Source organism: Macaca fascicularis, chromosome 8 (genome assembly GCF_037993035.2).
Source record: "Macaca fascicularis isolate 582-1 chromosome 8, T2T-MFA8v1.1".
In the NCBI taxonomy this organism is placed as follows: domain Eukaryota; kingdom Metazoa; phylum Chordata; class Mammalia; order Primates; family Cercopithecidae; genus Macaca; species Macaca fascicularis.
In genome coordinates, this window is record NC_088382.1 from 153,000,777 (window position 1) to 153,022,291 (window position 21,515).

Here is a 21,515-nt window from a genome sequence, read left to right on the forward strand (position 1 = left end):
CCCATGCTGGAGTGCAGTGATGCGATCTCAGTTCACTGCAAGCTCCCCCTCCCGGGTTCACCCCATTCTCCTGCCTCAGCCTCCCAAGCAGCTGGGACTACAGGCGCCGCCACCATGCCCAACTGATTGTTTTGTATTTTTAGTAGAGACGGGGTTTCACCATGTTAGCCAGGATGGTCTCGATCTCCTGACCTCATGATCTGCCCGCCTTGGCCTCCCAAAGTGCTGGAATTACAGGCGTGAGCCGCTGTACAGGGCTAATTTTTGTACTTTTTAGTAGAGACGTGGTTTCACTATATGTTGGCCAGGCTGGTCTCAAACTCCTGACCTCAAGTGATCCACCCGCCTTGGCCTCCCAAAGTGCTAGAATTACAGGCCTGCCTGGCCAGGCCTCAACTCTTAAAAGTAGTTACTATTTAATATTAAGTACTACAAATGGCAACTAAATTGCAACATGAGTTTTAGGAGGAACATTGAAACCACTGCAGGCAGCCAGACAGCCAGCCAGCAGGGACGAATTGAAACAATCCAGGAAGTTTATAAAGCACAATGGGAGAGAGGGCAGAGGCACCCTCAGTCCAAGGTGGGCTGTGCAGGACCACCGCTTCGAGCCCCGCAGCAGGCCAGGCCTCCAAACTCAGGCACCGAGGTGAGGACGGGTGCCTGGAGCTCAGCAGGCTCCTCCGTGATGCAGCTACAGCAGCCAGGGGTCCCCCCACGCTGAGGAGGGTGAGGAGGGGTGGCTGCTATGGAAGGTGCCCAGGAGACGTGCAGCCTGGCCAGGGCCTCTGCATCCCACAGCAGCCTTGCAAGCCAGAGGGGACCTCCACCCAGGGCCTCCATCTGTGCTAAGAGTGGAGTTCCTAGAGTTGGAAAGTCCTGCCCCCTAAGCCCTACCACCCTGGAGAGGCCCCAGTCATGACAAAGCCCACTGGTAAACCCAGGCCCACCCCATCCAGAGACACTCCCACCAGCTCCCTGCTCCAAAGTCCCTCAGTCCTTGTCACAAATAGTGAGCAGCAGACGTGAGAAAATCACAAGAAAATGTCCACACAGAGGATAGCATGAGGGGTGGTAAGGCCATGAGACCACTCGGGGCAACAAGAGAATTGACAGGAAACCCAGTCATGGCTTTGAGAGGGCCCAGGACCTCATGCCCTGAGCCGCAGCTTCGGCTCAGGACTCCACGTCACCCTGTGGCCCTTCTGTCCCACACTCACCTGACAGACACCCCCCGCCGACCTCCCCAACTATGCAGCCTGTGAATCCTGCCATGTAAGGGGTGCCCTGCAGGGGTGTGGCAGGAGGGTCCCAAGAAGACCAGCACATTTCAGCCTGTGTCACTCCCGTACTCACTGACAGCTGGGGGGTGCGGTTGGGGGCCCTCCAGGGGGGCCTGATCTAACCCCATGCGCCGCTGAAAAGCAGTTTCCCCCAGGTGGGGACAGAGGGAGAGTCAGAGACGGGATTTGGGTGCCGCTGCTGGCCGTGAGGATGAAGGGCCAAATGGAGAGCGTGGAGAAGGGACGCCAGCTGACAGCCAGCAAGACAATGGCCCTCAGTCCCACCGCTGCAGGGAATGACCCAACCCCCAGGAGCCTGGTGCCTCGAGGCGGGAGCCCAGCCCGGCCAGCGCACCCAACTCACCCTAAGCTGAGAATCCTGCCAAACCCACAAGAGCATCCGGCCTACGGAACTGTGGGCTATGACCAGGCGTTGCTTAACGCCTGCGCAGAACGCCTGTGGCTGGCTTAGAGGGCAGAACCGCGGTCTCCGGGGCAGCAGCCAAATCGCCTGAGGAGCCTTTCCTCAGGAGGCAGGTTCTCAGCTCCTCACCACAAAACTACCCACCAGAGGCCAACAGGTGAGCCAGGAGCCTCTTCTGTTTAGTTTCATTAGGGAAAATCTCAAGCACACACAAACGGCCTATGAAAACCCATTATACGAACTGAACTTTTCCTACCACACCCAACCAAATCAGACTCGAGGGACCCAGGAAAAGCTCTCAGGCACACAGCACCTGCTCCCAGAGCCCCCCCACCGCTCCCCCGCCCCCCCCCCCCCCCCCCCCCCACCGCTCCCCCGCCCCCCCCCCCCCCCACCGCAAGTCTAGCTGCTGAAATGACCTGCTGCAACCTTACAACCAGGTGTGCCTAATGGCTGCTGGAACAACCTACCTGACCCAAAGACTAGGTTTACCTACTGTGTCTTTCACCAATCTGAGCTTGCCAGCTCCCCAAAACTTCACCAGTGCCAATGTGTTTTCTTTCAAAACAACAGGTAACATTTCTCTTTCCAATAAACCCCCAGCATGCTCTTTGTTCTTGACCAAAGACCACTCTGTACACCTTTTTTTTTTTTTTTTTTTTTGAGACGGAGTCTTGCTCTGTCACCCAGGTTGGAGTGCAGTGGCACGATCTCAGCTCACTGCAACCTCTGTCTCATGGGTTCAAGTAATTCTCCTGCCTCAGCCTCCCGAGTAGCTGGGATTACAGGTGCCCACCATCACACCCAGCTAATTTTTGTATTTTTAGTAGAGACAGGGTTTCGCCATGTTGGCCAGGCTGGTCTCAAACTCCTGACCTCAAGTGATCTGCCCACCTTGGCCTCCCAAAGTGCTGGGATTACAGGCATGACCCACTGCGCTGGGCCTCATCTGTGTATTTTCGTTTGAGTTTGACAAGTATTAATAAACTCCCACAACCCCATTACACCAACTCAAAACTTACCAGCTCACATCCCATCTCTTTCCATTGAGTGCCCACCCTCTTCTCTCCCCAGTGGGTTATTCTGAAGCAACTCCAAGACAGCACATCGCTTCACCCACAAACATTTCCAGTTATGTCCAAAGATGCAAACTCTTCTTTTAAAGACCACAACCGGCCGGGCGCGGTGGCTCACGCCTGTAATCCTAGCACTTTGGGAGGCCGAGGCGGGCGGATCACAAGGTCAGGAGATCGAGACCACGGTGAAACCCCGTTTCTACTAAAAATACAAAAAATTAGCCGGGCGCGGTTGTGGGCGCCTGTAGTCCCAGCTACTCGGGAGGCTGAGGCAGGAGAATGGCGTGAACCCGGGAGGCGGAGCTTGCAGTGAGCCGAGATCGCGCCACTGCACTCCAGCCTGGGTGACAGAGCGAGACTCCGTCTCAAAAAAAAAAAAAAAAAAAAAAAAAGACCACAACCACGTGCCCGCCTCGGCAGCACTTACGCTAAAAGTGGAACAATACAGAGAAGTTTCGCATGGCCCCTGTGCGAGGATGACAGGCAAATTCATTATGCTCTCCACAAAAACAATTAAAAAGAACACAACCACTATACACCATCACTCTCTTTCTTTTCTTTTATTATTTTAAGATGGAGTCTCGTTCTGTCACACAGGTTGGAGTTTAGTGGCACGATCTCAGCTCACTGCAACCTCCGTCTCCCGGGTTCAAGCGATTCTCCTGCCTCAGAATCCTGAGTAGCCGGGATTATAGGCACCCACCACTGTGCCCGGCTAATTTTTGTATTCTTAGCAGAGATGGGTTTTCGCCATGCTGGCCACGCTGGTCTCGAACTCCTGACCTCAAGTGATCCACCCGCCTAGGCCTCCCAAAGTGCTGGAATTACAGGTGTGAGCCACTGCGCCCGGTCCACTATTACACTTCAAAAAACAAATTCCTTATTATCAGATATCCACAGAGTGCTCAAATTCCCTAACTGTCTCATCATTTAAAAAATCTTTCTGTAAATCAGAATTGAAACAAAGTCCAATGCATTTGAATAGACTTTTGGGTTCTCTTTTTATTTTTAATGTATTCTACTTCAATTTAAATTTTTAGAAAACTTACTATTTTGGAAAATTTCAAGTATATGCAGTAGAATTATAAGCACTCCCCACTGACAGAGACTGTCCTTGACCACACGTGAGTCTGGCTCCTGGGTCCTCCTCTTTGACCAGGCCCTGACCTTGGCTTAGTCCTTGACCTACTTAGTCCAGTTTCAGCAAGACTCCTGCTGGTTGCGTCAGTGAAACCCCCACCCTTGGTATCTGATCCTCAACATCGGGTCAAATTCCTCCTCCCTCAGCCTCTACAGCTCATCACCCTGGCCTGCCAAAGAACCCCTACCCCTGATGTCTCCTGATGGTAACTTTCCAACTCTGCTTCTTGGCTAAACATCCTCACACGTCTTTGTTGTATTTGGAGTTGAGCTCAATCTCTCTCCCCTACTGAAAACCCCATGACAGCGGCCTCTCCTGGAAGTCTGCCTTACCATCTCTAACAAGCATCATAAAAACTTTTTCTCGGCCGAGCACGGTGGCTCAGGCCTGTAATCCCAGCACTTTGGGAGGCCAAGGTGGGTGGATCACCTGAGGTCAGGGGTTCAAGACCAGCCTGGCCAACATGGCAAAACCCCGTCTCTACTAAAAATACAAAGATTAGCCAGACAGTGGTGGCGCATGCCTGTAATCCCAGCTACTCGGGAGGATGAGACAAAGGCGGGAGAATCACTTGAGCCTGGAAAGCAGAGCTTGTGGTGAGCCGAGATCGTGCCACTGCACTCCAATCTGCGGGACAGAGTGAGAGTAAGACCCTGTCTAAAAAAAAAAAGAAAGAAAAGAAAAGAAAAGAAATGGAAAATAATTCCATTTACAATAGCATCAAAAAAAAATACTGAGCAATAAATTTAACAAAAGAGATATAGGCCGGGCGCGGTGGCTCAAGCCTGTAATCCCAGCACTTTGGGAGGCCGAGACGGGCGGATCACGAGGTCAGGAGATCGAGACCATCCTGGCTAACACAGTGAAACCCCGTCTCTACTAAAAAATACAAAAAACTAGCCGGGCGAGGTGGCGGGCGCCTGTAGTCCCAGCTACTCAGGAGGCTGAGGCAGGAGAATGGCGTAAATCCGGGAGGCGGAGCTTGCAGTGAGCCGAGATCCGGCCACTGCACTCCAGCCTGGGCGACAGAGCGAGACTCCGCCTCAAAAAAAAAAAAAAAAAAAAAAAAAAGAGATATAAAGCTTATACTCTGAAAACTGTAACACATTGCCAGAAGAAATTAAAGACACCCTAAATAAGTGAACAGCTATCCTGTATTCATGGACTGGATGACTTCATATGGTTAAGACAGCAATACTCAGCCAGGTGTAGTGGCTCATGCCTGTAATCCCAGCACTTTGGGAGGCCAAGGCAGGTGGATCACCTGAGGTTGGGAGTTCAAGACCAGCCTGACCAACATGGAGAAACACCCTCTCTACTAAAAATACAAAATCAGCTGAGTATGGGGGCACATGCTGTAATCCCAGCTACTTAGGAGGCTGAGGCAAGAGAATTGCTTGAACCCAGGAGGTGGAGGTTGTGAGCCGAGATTGTGCCATTGCACTCCAGCCTGGGCAACAAGAGTGAAACTCCGTCTCTAAATAAATAAATAAAAAAATAAAGACAGCAACACTCTCCGAACAGATAGAAAAACTCAATGCAATCCCCATCAAAATTCCAGCTGGTGCTTTTGCAGAAATTGACAGCCTGATCCTAAAATTCACAGGGAAATACAAAGAACAAAGTTAGAGGAATCATACTTCCTGATTTCGAAACTTCAGGGCTACAGAGATGAAGACAGAGGGGCACTGTCAGAAGGACGTGCACAGAGACCGGTGGGTCCACTCAGAGTCTGGAAATAAACCCACACACCTGTGGGCAACTGATTTCAACAAGGATGTCAGACCACTCCACGGGGAAAGAACAGTCTTTTCAACAAGGGGTGCTGACTATCCACCTGCACAGAATGAAGTTAGACCTCTTCCTCACATCAAATGCAAACGTTAACTCAAAGTGGATCAAAAACCTAAATGTAAGAGCCAAAGCTATAAAACTCTTAGAAAAAAACATAGGTACAAATCTTTATGACCCTGAATTAGATCACGGTTTTTGGGTTGGTTGGTTGGTTTAGGCTGGGTCTCACTCTGTCACACAGGCTGCAGTAAAGTGGCACAATCACAGTTCACTGCAGCCTTGAACTCCTGGGCTCCAGCAATCCCTCCACCTCAGCTCACCACAGCTGGGACTACATGTGTTCACCACAGCGCCCAGCTGATTTTTAAATCTTTCGTCGAGTCGCAGTTTCACATCAATGCCCAGCCTGCTCTCAATCTCTCAGCCTCAAGTGATCCTCCTGCCTCAGCCTCCCAAAGTGCTGGGATCATAGGCAGATAATGGTTTTTAAAAACACCCACACGCAAAGCACAAACAACCCAAGATAAAACACACACATTGAACTCAGGTAAAAGAGATCAACCGAAAACTTTTGTGCTTCAAAAGACACCATCAAGAAAGCAAAAGACAATCCACAGATAAGGGTCTGGTGTCTGGAATATGCAAAAAATCTTCTACAACTCAACAATAAAAAATAAATAATCCAACCAAAACCAGGTAAAGGGCCAGGTGGGGTGGCTTGCACATGTAATCTCAGCACTTCGAGAAACCAAAGTGGGCGGATCACTTGAACCCACAAGTTTGAGATGAGCCTGGGCAAGATGGGGAGACCCCATCTCTCCAAAAAATTTAAAAATTAGCTAGGCGTGGTGACACACACCTGTATTCCCAGCTACTCAGGAGGCTGAAGTGGGAGGGCGGCTTGAGCCCAGGAGTTCGAGGCTGCAGCAAGCTATGATGGTGTCACTGCACTCCAGCCTGGGCAACAAAGCGAGACCCTGTCTTTTTTTTTTTTTTTTTTTTTTTTGAGACGGAGTCTAGCTCTGTCACCCAGGCTGGAGTGCAGTGGCCGGATCTCAGCTCACTGCAAGCTCCGCCTCCCGGGTTCACGCCATTCTCCTGCCTCAGCCTCCCGAGTAGCTGGGACTACAGGCGCCCGCCACCTCGCCCGGCTAAGTTTTTGTATTTTTAGTAGAGACGGGGTTTCACTGTGTTAGCCAGGATGGTCTCGATCTCCTGACCTCGTGATCCGCCCGTCTCGGCCTCCCAAAGTGCTGGGATTACAGGCTTGAGCCACCGCGCCCGGCTGAGACCCTGTCTTTTAAAAAAAAAAAAAAAAAAGGCAAAGAGTGTAAACAAACATTTCTCCAAAGATGAGATACAAATGGCCAATAAACACATGAAAAGATGCTTAGTATCACTAATCACTAGGGAAATGCAAATCAAATCCACAGGGAGTTACAGGGAGTTACCACTTTGCATCCACCAGAATGGCCATAATGAGAAAGACAGAAAATAAGTGTTGGCAAGAATGTGTAGAAACTGGACTCCTTCTACAATGCTGCTGGGAATGTAAAATGGTAATGCTGCTTTAAGAAAGGTTGTTGGGGCCGGGCACGGTGGCTCATGCCTGTCCCAACACTTTGGGATCACTTGAGGTCAGGAGTTCGAGACGAGCCTGGCCAACATGGTGAAACCCTGTCTCTACTAAAAATACAAAAATTAGCCAGGCGTGGTGGTGGGCGCCTGTAATCCCAGTTACTTGGGAGGCTGAGGCAGGAGGATCGCTTGAATCCAGGAGGCAGAGGTTGCAGTGAGCCGAGATCGCGCCACTGCACTCCAGCCTGGGCGACAGAGAGAGATTCCATCTCAAAAAAAAAGTCTGTTGGTTCTTCAATAAATTCAACATGAAATGACCACAGGAGCCAGAAATTCCACTTCTAGTTATGTACCCGAAAGCACTGCAAAGAGGTATTCAGACAAATACTTATAAAGAAATACTTGTAGCAGCATCATTCACAATAGCCCAACGGTAGGAACAACCCAAATGTACATCAACAGACAAAGGGATCAACGAAGCCCAGATACACACGCAGCACGGTGTTTCCAGCTGTGCAGGGGAATGAAGTGTTAACACAGTACAGTGTGGATGGATCTTGGAAACACTTGACATAAAAGAAGCCAGGCACAAAAGGAAAAATACTGTAGGATTCTGTTTACAGGAAACAGCCAGAATAAGCAAATCCATGGATAGAAAGTAGATTAGTGGTTGCCAGGGGCTGGGGGAACAGAGAATGGGAACATTAAAATAAAAACTTTAGACAAATTAAATTTAACAAAGTTTATCTGAGCAACGAATCATCTGAGAATTGGGCAAAGTTCCCAGAACGAGAACGGGTCCAGAGCGAGTCCAGGGCTGCTGTGTGGTCAGACCACACTTATGGACAGAGAAAAAAAAAAGTGACAAAAAATGAAAAAGACAAAAAAAAAAAAAAAAAAGCAAAAGAAAAGAAAAAAAGGAAAGTGATGCACAGGAAACAGCCACGCAATTTTGTGAAGTTGCAGCAACACTGAACACTTGGCATATTTCACCATGAAAGTCTCCATTTCTGCCTTCATTTGAACAGATTCAGCAACCTGGGAGACATGGCCTGTGCACCGCCTGCCTAGTCACGATTACATTCCCAGCTCACGGCCGGGATGGCAGGACAGCGCCGAAGCGGCACGTGGCAGACACAACCGGGGACGGCCCAGCTCCTCAGCAGACGGCAGGCACCGGAAATCAGCAAACACAATCTGACACAACGCAGAGCAAACACCACATTAAATGGCTTCCGCGTTCCAAGGCCGGGTGCTTAGTTCATCTATGGAAACCTTATTTAAAACGACACAATTAGCTCAAACTGACTCATCTTACCTTAGATTCTACTCTCTGTGAATGGATGCATACAGCCTGCCATCAAGCCATGGATGTACCACATTTCTCAAAAGCAAAACCTAACCATTTTTCCATCAGGCTTTTTTCTTTGTTCTGCTGGACACAGAAAGCTATTTACATGATTATCGGACACAAGAAAGCAGCAGAGAAGAGAGCAGAGGGAGAGAAAGGTGAGTGAGGACTGCAGGCCTAATGCTTTTCAACCTTTTTCTGGTTCTAATCTTTGAAAAAGATGTGGTCACACTGATTGTTACCACAGTAACAATCTGACAAGATCATTTATCTAAAACAAAAACAAACAAAGAGGAAGGGCCCCTGGCACATGAGGGAGATGCCAGACCCCCTTGTTACACCTGGGCCCCGACACGAATGTGCAAGAGCCAGATTACTGCACCTGTCAGAGGCGGCTCGCGTTACCAACCAGCTCTGCAGTCCTGTGGATTCCTAACTCTGCTCAAGCGGAAACAAAGACTGGAAAAAGAACAGGAAGCAGGTCCCAATTCCACTGCAAAGGCCAGGCTCCCAGGACGAAAGCTGATCTCACCCCGTGCCCTCGCTCCCCCCATCCCCTCGCTCCCCCATTTCACCTCACTCTACAAAAAAAAGGAGTAAAGAGAACAAATCTCACCTGACAATAGGATCGTCCTGCCCTGGATTTTCTTTTGAAACGGAGAATTTATTTTCTTCTCTCAAGCACTGCTATAAGTCACAAGAGAACAGGGTTACACTGAGGAAATTTCCATGTCATAATAAACAGAACTTCTGTGAAAACACTAGGATGAACCCCACCACGGCATCCTGCACTATGGGAGGCCGAGGCAGGTGGATCACAAGGTCAGGAGTTCGAGACCAGCCTGGCCAACATAGTGAAACCCCATCTCTACTAAAAATACTAAAACTAGCCGGTCATGGTGGCATGCACCTGTAGTCCCAGATACTCGGGAGGCTGAGGCAGGAGAATAGATTGAACCCAGGAAGCAGAAGTTGTGGTGAGCTGAGATTGTGCCACTGAACTCCAGCCTGGGCAACAGAGTGAGACTCCATCTCAAAAAAAAAAAAAGGTCGGGCATGGTGGCTCATGCCTGCAATACCAGCACTTTGGGAGGCCAAGGAGGGTGGATCACGAGGTCAGGAGATCGAGACCATCCTGGCTAACATGGTGAAACCCCGTCTCTACTACAAAAATAGAAAAAATTAGCCGGGCGTGGTGGCGGGCGCCTATAGTCCCAGCTACTCGGGAGACTGAGGCAGGAGAATGGTGTGAACCGGGGAGGCAGAGCTTGCAGTGAGCTAAGATCATGCCACTGCACTCCAGCCTGGGCAACAGAGCAAGACTCCGTCTCAAAAAACAAAACTTCATGAGGCTGAGTATGGTGGCTTACACTTGTAATCCCAGCACTTTAGGAGGATAAGGCAGGAGGATCTCTTTTTTTTTTTTTTTTTTTTTTTTGAGACGGAGTCTCGCTGTGTCGCCCGGGCTGGAGTGCAGTGGCCGGATCTCAGCTCACTGCAAGCTCCGCCTCCGGGGTTTACGCCATTCTCCTTCCTCATCCTCCCAAGTAGCTGGGACTACAGGCGCCCGCCATCTCGCCCGGCTAGTTTTTTTTTTGTATTTTTTAGTAGAGATGGGGTTTCACCGTGTTAGCCAGGATGGTCTCGATCTCCTGACCTCGTGATCCACCCGTCTCGGCCTCCCAAAGTGCTGGGATTACAGGCTTGAGCCACCGCGCCCGGCCGGCAGGAGGATCTCTTGAGCCTAGGAGTTCTAGACTAGCGTGGGCAATATAGGGAGATAGGGAGATCCCATCCTACAAAAATTAAAAAAGAGAATTAGCCAGCGTGATGGTGCACACCAGTAGTCCAACTACTCAGGACGCTGAGGTGGGAGGATCACTTGGGCCCAAGAGGTTGAGGCTGCAGTGAGCTATGATCACCACTGCACTCCAGCCTGGGCAATAAAGTGAAACCTTGTCTCAAAAAAAAAAAAAAGGCCGGGCGCGGTGGCTCAAGCCTGTAATCCCAGCACTTTGGGAGGCCGAGACGGGCGGATCACTAGGTCAGGAGATCGAGACCATCCTGGCTAACACGGTGAAACCCCGTCTCTACTAAAAAAATACAAAAAACTAGCCGGGCGAGGTGGCAGGCGCCTGTAGTCCCAGCTACTTGGGAGGCTGAGGCAGGAGAATGGCGTGAACCCGGGAGGCGGAGCTTGCAGTGAGCTGAGATCCGGCCACTGCATTCCAGTCTGGGCGGCAGAGCCAGACTCCTTCTCAAAAAAAAAAAAAAAAAAAAAGTTCATGAGTAAAAGCAAAAATTAAGAATACAACATTTGAACATATTGAAGATTGTGAGTTTAAAAAATGAAACAGTAAGGCCAGGTGTGGTGATTCATGCCTGTAATCCCAGCACTTTGGGAGGCTGAGGCAGGGACTGCTTGGGGCAAGGAGTTCAAGATCAGCCAGAGCAACATAGTGAGGCCTTGTTTCTTCAAAAATAAAAATAAAAACATAAGGCCAAGCACAGTGGTTCACGCCTGTAATCCTAGCACTTTAGCAGGCTGAGGCGGGCAGATCACCTGAGGTCAGGAGTTCTAGACCAGCCTGGCCAACGTGGTGAAATCCCATATCTACTAAAAATACAAAATTAGCCAGGTGTGGTGGCGCACGACTGTAGTCTTGGCTACTCAGGAGGCTGAGGCAGGAGAATCGCTAGAAACCGGGAGGCAGAGGATGCAGTTAGCCAAGATTGCACCATTGCACTCCAGCCTGGGTGACAAGAGCAAAACTCCATCTCAAAAAAAAAAAAAAAATTAGCTGGGCATGGTAGCACCCGCCTGTGGTCTCAGCTACTGGAGAGGCTAAGGCAGAGGATCACTTGAGCCCAAGAGTTTGAGGTTATAGTAAACTATGATCACCACTGCACTCCCACCTGGGAGACACAGCAAGACTCTATCTCTAAAAAAATTAATAATATAAATAAACAAAAATGAAACATTAGCAGTAAATAAAAGGTTTGAACCTGGTCTTCACCCCATCTTCCCTGATTTTTTCTGCTTTGGCTTCTTCACTTTGAGCTTCTTCGCATTTTCCAGCTTTATCTGCCCAGTACTCTCTCTCTTCCTTTAATCAAAGAAGTATGCTCCTGTAACTCCAAAGAAGAAACGGCAACACCAATGCCAAAATGATGTTTTTGACAGGAAGAAACATAAACTTCACAGAAAAACAGTGACATCACGCCCCTCCCATTCCTCCCCCGTTCTGTCCTGGGCTGTGGTTCAGACACCACCTACAGCCGAGAGCTCCTCCCACCCCATTTGTTACAAAAGCCGGGCAAGCAAGTGAAGCACCCCCAGCAACAAAATCCAATGTCACAAACATGCAAAGGCCACTGCTTTCCAAAAGTATTGCTACTTCCTGAGAACAACTTTATTGGCAACTGCTTCAAATTGGGCCCGTGACCGTTTACCATCGCCTCTCTAACTGCACCTGAGTGTCCTCACCTGCGAGAAAGCACACATGTCCCCGGGGCCCTGGGATGAGCAGCAGGATGGTTCCACAGAGGTGAGCCTGGACCCAGGACACTGCTGCACCTGTGGCTGGAGTGACACCGAAAACACAGCAGCAGCTGAGAGGGCTGGAGAGGTGACCGGCCACGAGCCTCTGTCGGCTCCAACCACCAAGGGATGGTGCTTATTCCTGACCCCATTACTATGCAACCAGGCTCTCTAGAAAGTTAACATTAGCTGGTCCCGAGCATCTTCCTGGGTGTAATATACCATCCTGTTCACGTTTTTTAAATCACTATTAAGTAAAGTTTTTGTTTTTGTTTTTGTTTTTAGAGACAGGGTCTCACTATGTTGCCCAGGCTGGTCTCAAACTCTGAGCTCAAATGATCCTCCTGCCTCAGCCTCCCCAAGTGCTGGGATTACAGGTGTGAGCCACCGCACTGGCCCTTAAGTAGACTATTTTGAATGCTGCATAGACTCTCCCCTGAAAATAGCCAGTTCGTGGGTTTTAGTTGGGAACCTATGGCTTTAAATGCGTCAGACCAAAAGAAAAAGAAAAACAGCTGCAAACCTGAGGTGTTACAAGGCGGCCGCCAGCAAAGTGATCCAGGAGAAGGGAGGCAGTTCACCGCGCCAGAAGAGAAGGGCAGGGAAAAGGCCAGCTCCATGAGGAAAGGCCCTGGGGCAAAGCGCATCCAAAGTCGTCACTCTGGGGCAGAAGACAGAGCGGGATCCCATCAGCGACGGCTGTTTCCAGACCCTCTTCCTAGGCAGCCAGAGCAGCACCTCTGGTCAGGTGCAGGGCCCAGGCGGAAAGTCAGGAGCCAAGGGAGCGATGGGGGCGGGTGGGGCAGCGAGGGAAGAGGACACCGAGGGAGAGGGGCGGTGGGGGGAGGGGTAACGAAGGGGGAAGAGGACAAGGGGGCCTGGAGGGGACACCAAAGGAGGGCCCACGGAGGTGGAGGAAACACTGAGGGGTGAAGCACACGGAGGGGGGACACGGAGGAGGGGTGCCTGAAGGAGGAGGGGACACGCTGGTGGCGTAGTGCGCGGAGGGGTGGTACACGGAGGAGTCGCGGAGCGGAAGGGATGTGGGGGGTCGTCACCAAGAGCGCGACCTGGGTCACCCACAGGAAGAGAGCCACTGAGGGCACCTCCGGACCCCTCCCTCCCGGCGGCCCCGCGCCCTCAGGCCGAGTCCCACCTCCCCGCAGCGCTTCCGGGACCCATGCGAGCCACTCCGCCACCGCCCCCCCGACCCTGCTTCCCCGGGTCTCCCACCTCCCACCTCCCCGCTGCGCTTCCGGGAGCCATGCGAGCCACTCCGCCACCGCCCCACCGGACCCTGCTTCCCCGGGTCTCCCACCTCCCACCTCCCCGCTGCGCTTCCGGGAGCCATGCGAGCCACTCCGCCACCGCCCCACCGGACCCTGCTTCCCTGGTCTGCGCGGAGACGCCGGCAAGGCCCCCAGCCCGCGCATGCGCAGCCGACGCCACGTGCCGGGACTTGACGCCGCGGCCGCCGCCGGGAAGGGGGCGGGCTGCGCGGGCGCTGGAGAGGCCCACGCGGTGGCCACGCGAGGCAGAGCGGGGTCCCATCTGGTGGCGGGGCTCAGTTGGGCCCCTGGGCTCGCGCGCTCCGCGGGCCGCGGTGCTGACGGTCACCCAGGAGGTGGGTGGGAGGGCGTTCCTGGGCCGCCCGTGCTGTTGGCTTCCGCGAGGTGGTGGAACCTCGCCAGTCCCTGCAGCGCTTTTGCGATTCTGAAGATAAAGAGGATCGTATTTTGAGAAAAGCCCACGGAGCAAGGAGCTCAAGGAGCAAGGCCTGAGGTGCAAGCTGTCACTGGGTCGCATCTGCTTAGCAGCCTGCACATTGCTAGCGAGAGTCTCCACTCAGCCTGAACATAGTGCTTGGGAGGAGGAGGGCCCCAGGCCACACCCGTGGGGTGCAGAACGCGCCACGTCAGGGGGTGTGGGCGTGACGTGAGATCCCAGAGGCTGAGTCTGGAAAACTGAGCATATGTGACCACAGTAGCGGAATGAACAAAGACCACTAGGCCGAGAGGGAGCTGTGTGGACAAGGGCACGGCGAGTGGCCACGGGTGGCCAGCGTGGAGTACGGCTCCCTCCAAAGCAGGCGCTTCCTGCAGGTATTTTATCTGGGAAGTGGACTCAGGAAGCACGGGTAAGGGAGTAGGGAAGTACACATGTTGGGGAGCAGGTGAGAGCCGGGGCCCCTGGACTAGTCCTCCTGGAGGCCTCTGGGAGAGCACAGGACACAGTTCTGAGTGGGTTTGCTCTGGTTTCCAGGGGCCATCCTCGCCGCCCCCACCTCTGCCAATTGCACTTCCAGCAGACCCCGGGCACAGGCCAGCAATCCTAGGCACTGAGAAAAGCCCTCAGGCAGGAAGTTGCAGGTGCGGGCATGATCCCCTGTACATTGCAGAGAGATGATGGCACCAGTGGGCACACTGCTCGCAGGGCAGGAGGAAACAGGGCTTGGTCAGGCCAGAGACAGTAGGAGCCTAAACCACAGGCCTGCAGAGGTTGAGGGGAAGTGTCTGATAATTAGTAGGGTGTGGAAATGAGAATGAGCAAATTGAGTATGGTGCCCAGGGCTTCCAGTTTGGGTGGACGGGTCTTCTGGCCCTAAAGCCCTGTCACGGGAAGGCGAACTGCCTGGAAAACGTACACCTGGGGAAGACAGAGGAGGTTATTACAAACACTCCTTCACTTTACAACTTGGCTGTTTTATGATAAGTTTTAGTGCATTTGTTTGAGGTTATTAAAGATGCCATTTTACTGCCTTCTTAACAAATGGACGTAGGCAGATAACTGTTTTCCTGTTGTGGTGAGTAATGGCCCGGCGAGGCAGCCTTCTGTGGAGCAGGCACTGCAGAACCTTTGCATGCAGATGGCATCTCCTCTACAATGGCGCCAGGGTTGCTAGAGCCACACAGACGTTGAACTCATTTCACTCAGGAACGCCACAGAAACGATAGCCAAAAAAGGATACCATGAAGGCGACATAGATCACATGCTTTTTAAAAAGCCCATCGTCAGCATAAGTGACAACACCATTACCACTCAGTCACCGAGATTAAAAATTAGTCACACGTGGAAAATAGAAACAGGTTTTCAGGGAGAAGAAGGCTTTGTTTCCACTGAATAATGCCCCCTCTTTTGCTTGGTAAATAGATGATCCTTATTTCCTGATGATCTACATTTTCGAGGGTAGCTCTGCCTAGGTGGTCTCAGATTTGGGGTTAAAGCCTTGGCATCAGTTGACTGTCTGGGTAAGGCTCAAAAACTATAAATTGTATCCGAAAATGTCTGACAAGGTCAGAGATTCCATCCAGACTGAATCTAGATTAGGTCACAAATGATTAACAGTCCTTGTAATTAAGAACTTTTATCTTGGCCAGGTGTGATGGCTCTTGCCTGTAACCCCAGCACTTTGGGAGGCGGAGGCAGGCGGATCACTAGAGGCCAGGAGTTTGAGACCAGCCTGGGCAACATGGTGAAACCCTGTCTCTACTAAAAATACAAAAATTAGCCAGGTGTGGTTGCGGGTGCCTGTGATCCCAGCTACTCGGGAGGCTGCAGCAGGAGAATCTCTTGAGCCCAGGACGCGGAGGTTGCTGTGAGCCAAGCTCACAACACTGCACTCCAGTCTGGCCAACAGAACAAGACTCCGTCTCCCTCTCTTTTTTTTTTTTTTTCTGAGTCCCGTTCTGTCACCAGGCTGGAGGGCAGTGGCGCGATCTCGACTTACTGCAATCTCTGCCTTCTGGGTTCAAGCTATTCCCCTGCCTCAGCCTCCCAAGTAGCTGAGACTACAGGTACACGCCACCACACCCAGCTAATTTTTTGTATTTTAGTAGAGACTCAGTTTCACCATGCTGGCCAGGATGGTCTCGATCTCCTGACCTCGTGATCTGCCGCCTCAGCCTCCCAAAGTGCTGGGATTACAGGCGTGAGCCACCATGCCCAGCCGCAAGACTGTGTCTCAAAATAAAATAAAATATTTTTTAAAAAAGAACTTTCTTCTTGTGTGCATCACAATACTTCAGCGAGACACAGTCCTCATCCGAGCCACCATGGGGTTGGCCGTTGCCCCTCTCCTTCCCTTTAAGCCCTGGTCCAGCCCAGCCTTCGGTCTTCTGAGACTCTATGTACCTTGGCTGGGCCCCGGCCCCTGTCCTCAGCCCGTCCTGTCCGCTTCCCCTCCCTGGCCACTCTGGGTAGAGGCCTTGCTTTCTGTGTCACTGACACCTGGGGACAATTCACAGAGGTACCCCACACCCACACTCCCAACACGGTGTCTGTCCCACCTGTGCCCGCCACCCACCAAACCTCTGCTCCCCTCCATCTTCTCCCGTTACTGTGGTTGAACTCTTCACACCCCCTGTTAAAGGCCAGCCACCTGTCAGCCCTCCCCTGACCCTGCAAACAGTACTGCACCTGTCCTCAGAATTCAGGTGTGCCCACTCCCTATGTCTGTCTTTGCTCCTCTGGCTCACTTTGATCCCCATTAAAGCACTCTCATTCTCTGGCTGGGCACAGTGGCTCACGCTTGTAATCTCAACACTTCGACGAGGCAGGTGGATCACTTGAGCCCAGGAATTCGAGACCAACCTGGGCAACATGGGGAGGCCCTGTCTCTACAAAAAATACAAAAATAAGCCAGGCATGGTGGCACACACTTGTAATCCCAGCTGCTTGGGAGGCTGAGGAAGGAGGATTGTTTGAGCCCAGGAGTTCAAGACTGCAGTGAGCTGTGATCACACCACTGTACTCCAGCCTGGGCAACAGAGTGACACAGCCTGTCTCAAAAAGAAAAGGTCTCACTCTCAAAGCTCCCTGAGACCACTTCCAACAGGGTCTCCACCAGCCTCCTCCACTCTTGGCAGCCTGGTCTTGCTGTCGATGGCGCAGGATGGCGCATGTGTTGGTCACAGCTTCCCTTGGAACTGGCTCCTCCCTGGGCTCCTGGGGGTCACCTGGCTCTGTTTCTGCTGCCCTCCTCCTTGGGCCCACTATTGTGAACCATCCTGGCACTCTGTCCCCAGCAACTGTATAGCAAAGATGTCTACAATGTGGACCTTGGCCTCCAGCCTGGCCCCTGAGCTTGAGACTTGGCAGCCTTCAGGTCGTCTCCCCTGAGCTGTGTGACAGAAGCTCCAGCCCAGCATCCCAAACCCAAGGCTCCGCCTGCTGAAACCTCCTCCTCCCAAACCGTCCCCATCTGTTGGTCACACCAGCCATCTCTGAGCTGCCAAGGCCAAAATCGTGTCTGAGTCCTCCACACCTCTTCCTCCCACTGCGATGTGGAACCCACCAGCAACCCTCACATACGTTCCAGTTTCACTGCTCTATGGCAGTGGGCTCTGCACCAGGCTGGACCACAGAAGGCCATGGGTGGCTTCTGTTGTATAAAACATGCCACAAGTGCATCCAGCTGCCGGGATCAGTGCCGGTAAGTGCCCACTGCAGAGACCCAGCGCACTGTGCCCGGGCCACCCTCACCAAGGCGCTGTCCTAAGGATGAAACTGGCAACCAGAATCAAGCCCACACCAGGCCACTCTGCCACATTCAGAGGACAATCATGTGTTCCCCTTCCCCATATCTTTTTCCTTTTATTTGCCAGAAAAGTGCAGTTCCCCAGAAGCCAGCAGGCCAACCACAGGCATCTCCCTCCCTCCCCAAGCGCACACCGCCCCTCAGCACCCGGGAGGGACGTGAACACACACAGCCCGGGAAGGTCCCAGAGCAGGCTGGGTGCTCCTTAATTACGGAGGCCCCACCACCCAGGGCCTGGCAGGGCACCCAGAAGATGAGGACTTTAAGGAGCTCTCTCTGTCCCCACGTGGCTCCTCCTACCATGCTCCCGGCAAGCTAGTGTTCTCAGCGGCTCTTTTTTTTTTTTTTTAACAACTCTTATTTTCAAATAAGAATAAATATGTCTGTTCTCTGGGGCTTTAGGCAGCCCCGAGCTGACCCTGTGACTGGGGAAGGATTGATGGCCCCGTCTCACCGGGAAGCCAGGTGCATCTTTTACTAAAGGTGGTTTCTGAATGATGAATGGCTTTCTCACAAACACAAAATTGTTGATTGTAGTTACAAACAATTCATTTTCACGTCCTGTTGATTCTGCCCCAGCCGTCCCTCATGACGCCTCCACGGATGATGCATCGGTGGCTATTACCACCATTGATGAAGGCTTCCTGGTCGCCCCGTGGTACCTGTTACTCCATTCATCACAGACGAGCAGCGGGAGAGCCTGTTCTCTTCGGGCCTTGCAGTTATTTATCCTTGAATTTGTGTGGGTTTGTGCACCTTCTAAATACAAGTGCAAACCCAAACTCCAAGATCTTAATAGGCTGCAACAGTGGCCAAAATACACGGCCAGTTAAATTCTTTGGGTTTAGCCAATCCCCCAAAGCCTACCTCTTCTGCTCCACATTCTAAAAAAATACTGATGTGCATAAACAGTGTCAGCAATCTCAGCTAATTAAGGCTTCCAACCAGAAGGAAAGTTGAAGTAAGTACCAGCAATCTGCATCAAATCATCAACTTTTAGGACTGACCTAGAAGACCCCAAGCCTGAATGCCCCAGCACCCACTGGGCAAGGGGGCAGCCAGTCCCCAACATGGCCTAATCCAGGCCAAGCAGGAAATTTCTGGAATCAGCTGCTTTTTCCAGATTTCTCTCTCTCGACTCCCTCCTCCTGGCTGCCTTTCTGGTTCAGTGGTGGCATTCCCCTGAGCTTGACCGGGCTCTGCAGATGGGCTGGCATACATGGAAGAAGCTTGTGCTGTGAGGAGTCCTGGCTTCCAGCTCACAGCCATTGTGCCTTGGGTGAGTCGGTCAGTCTCTCCAGACCTTGGGGTCTTCACCCAGGACAAGTGGAGGCTCAGAAAGGAACCCAGGTTCCTGCCCATCTGGAAAATCTGCATGTTCCTGGTTGCAGCAAGAGCCTGCCAGGCTCACACTTGCAAAGTACTGGTCCATATAAAAGCATAAAGCAGGCCGGGCACAGCAGCTCACACCTGTAATCCTAGCGCTTTGGGAGGCCAAGGTGGGCCGATTGCTTGAGCCCAGAGTTTGAGTCCAGCCTGGGCAACATAGCAAGACCCCATCTCTACAAAAAATACAAAAACTAGCTGGATGTGGTGGCGCATGCAAGCGGTCCCTGCTACTTGGGAGACTGAGATGGGAGGATTGCCTAAGCCTGGGAGGCTGAGGCTGCAGTGAAGTGAGCCGTGATCACACCACTACACTCCAGCCTGGGTGACAGAGGGCGACCCTGTCTCAAAAAAAAAAAAAAAAAAAAAAAAAAGGGCCGGTCACAGTGGCTTACACCTATAATCCCAACACTTTGGGAGGCTAAGGCAGGCAGATCACTGGAACTCAGAAGTTCAAGACCAGCCTGGACAACAGGGTGAAACCCTGTCTCAATTTTTCTTTTTTATAAATTAAAAAAGAAAAAACAAGCATAAAGCAGCCCCGTCAGCAATTATCATCTCATTTGCAAAAGGTCCCTGTGCTGATTGCCGTGCCCCTCCCGCCACTGTCCGTTTCCCTGCCTATTACACCAAGATTCTTCTCTACTTTCTCACCCTCCCACCCTCTCCTTTTTCCCCCTAAATTTTTTAACTTCAGAAGTGCACAATACACATGTAACAAACCCACACATGTACCTCCAAATCTAAAATAATTTTTAAAAACAAAAAGGAAACTCTAAATTTTTTTAAGTGCAGTGATACATTCTTGCTGTGGCAAGTCCAGTAATACAGAAGCATGCAAAGAAAAAGGCAGCACCACCCCCCTCCAACACATACACACACACACACACACACACACACACACACACACACACACACACACACACACACACACAGAGTGAACTGAGGAAGCCAGAAATGGTGGAACAGCGGGATGGAACTGACGCGCTCAGTCTGGGCTCCTGCAAACACACACAGATGTGAGTTTGCTTCTGTGTCTTTCCTTTTTTAGAAAATACCAACATGGAATTTTGTCCACACATATTTTTCTGCAGTTTGTTTTATTCAATATAGCGGGGGTTTTTTGTTTTGTTTTGTTTGTTTGTTTGTTTGTTGTGGAGACAAAGTCTGGCTCTGTCACCCAGGCTGGAGTGCAGTGGCACAATCTCAGCTCACCGCAACCTCCACCTCCCAGGCCCAAGAAATTCTTCCACCTCAGCCTCCTGAGTAGCTGGGACTACAGGCGCCAGCCACCACGCCCAGCTAATTTTTGTATGTTTTTGTAAAGACAGGGTTTTACCATGTTGCCTGGTCTAGTCTCAAACTCCTGAGCTCAAGTGATCCACCTGCCTCGGTCTTCCAAAGTGCCAGGATTACCGGCATGAGCCACTGCACCCAGCCAGCATGTATGTCTTTTATATATAATAACTGCATATATCCACAGCATGGAAATGCCAGCATATATTTGTCCCTGCCTCTGTTAAAGAGCATTAGGGTTATATTCAGGTTTTTATTTTGTTTGCTGTGAATTCTGACATTTTTACGTTAGAAGGCTTAATTTCAAAAAGTGGGGCCACTGAAGCAAAGAGCATACATATTTTAAATTTTAATAGCTTCTTCCTGATTTCCTAAAAGGCTTGATCTCTTCACACCATCCGAGCAGGTCTTGGGAATGCCTGCTTTTGTTCATCCTTATCAGCACTGCATGTTATCAATCTTTCAAATTTTTGACAATCTAATGACTTAAAACGGGTATCTCATGGTTACTTGGTTTGCCTTTCTCTGAATACCGATGCAAGAGAATGTGGGTCCATGGGCACCGGCAACTTGCATCTTCCTTTTTTTTCTTAGAGATGGGATCTTGCTTTGTCACCCAGGCTGGAGTGCAGTGGCACAATCATAGTTCTCTGCTGCCTCAAACTCCTGGACTCAAGGGATCCTCTCACCTCAGCCTCTTGAGTAGCTGGAATTTATTGGTGTACGCCATTACATCCAACTAAGTTCTTTTATCCTTTTAGAGATGGGGGATCTTGCTATGTTGTCCAGGCTGGTCTCAAGTGATCCTCCCACCTTGGCCTTGATCAACAAGAATGAGCTTAAAATGTACATTTCTTATGTAATGTCTTTTTAGACAGCCTGTAGCTTTGTCACATTTGTGAAAGAAAATGTCTCAATTTCTTTTTTTTTTTTTTTTTTTTTTTTTTTGAGACGGAGTCTCGCTATGTCGCCCAGGGTGGAGTGCAGTGGCCGGATCTCAGCTCACTGCAAGCTCCGCCTCCCAGGTTTTTACGCCATTCTCCTGCCTCAGCCTCCCGAGTAGCTGGGACTACAGGCGCCCACCACCTCGCCCGGCTAGTTTTTTGTAT

The 21,515-nt window shown here is 51.2% G+C and overlaps 1 protein-coding gene and 1 non-coding gene across 47 annotated transcripts in view; one reads left to right on the top strand and one right to left on the bottom strand.

Annotated features, from left to right (window-relative positions):
- Positions 1 to 13,610, bottom strand: part of TOP1MT (DNA topoisomerase I mitochondrial) — a 58,460-nt gene extending 44,850 nt beyond the window's left edge. For 10 of the 46 annotated variants that reach the window (XR_012416718.1, XM_073999591.1, XM_073999590.1 and 7 more), the window contains exons 1-5: positions 13,507 to 13,610; positions 12,712 to 12,849; positions 12,135 to 12,230; positions 11,654 to 11,776; positions 9,264 to 9,334 (exon numbers count right to left, since the gene is read on the bottom strand). The gene's annotated coding sequence lies outside the window, so the exon portion shown is untranslated. Of the gene's footprint in view, positions 1 to 9,029; positions 9,107 to 9,263; positions 9,335 to 11,653; positions 11,777 to 12,134; positions 12,231 to 12,711; positions 12,960 to 13,428 lie in introns of those variants that run through there. The other 36 variants (XR_012416717.1, XR_012416714.1, XM_073999607.1 and 33 more) reach the window with 11 other exon arrangements.
- Positions 3,188 to 3,294, top strand: LOC123575354 (U6 spliceosomal RNA). The gene has a single exon (XR_006700651.2). It is a non-coding gene; the product is annotated as a U6 spliceosomal RNA (small nuclear RNA).
- Positions 13,611 to 21,515: the final 7,905 nt, after the last annotated feature.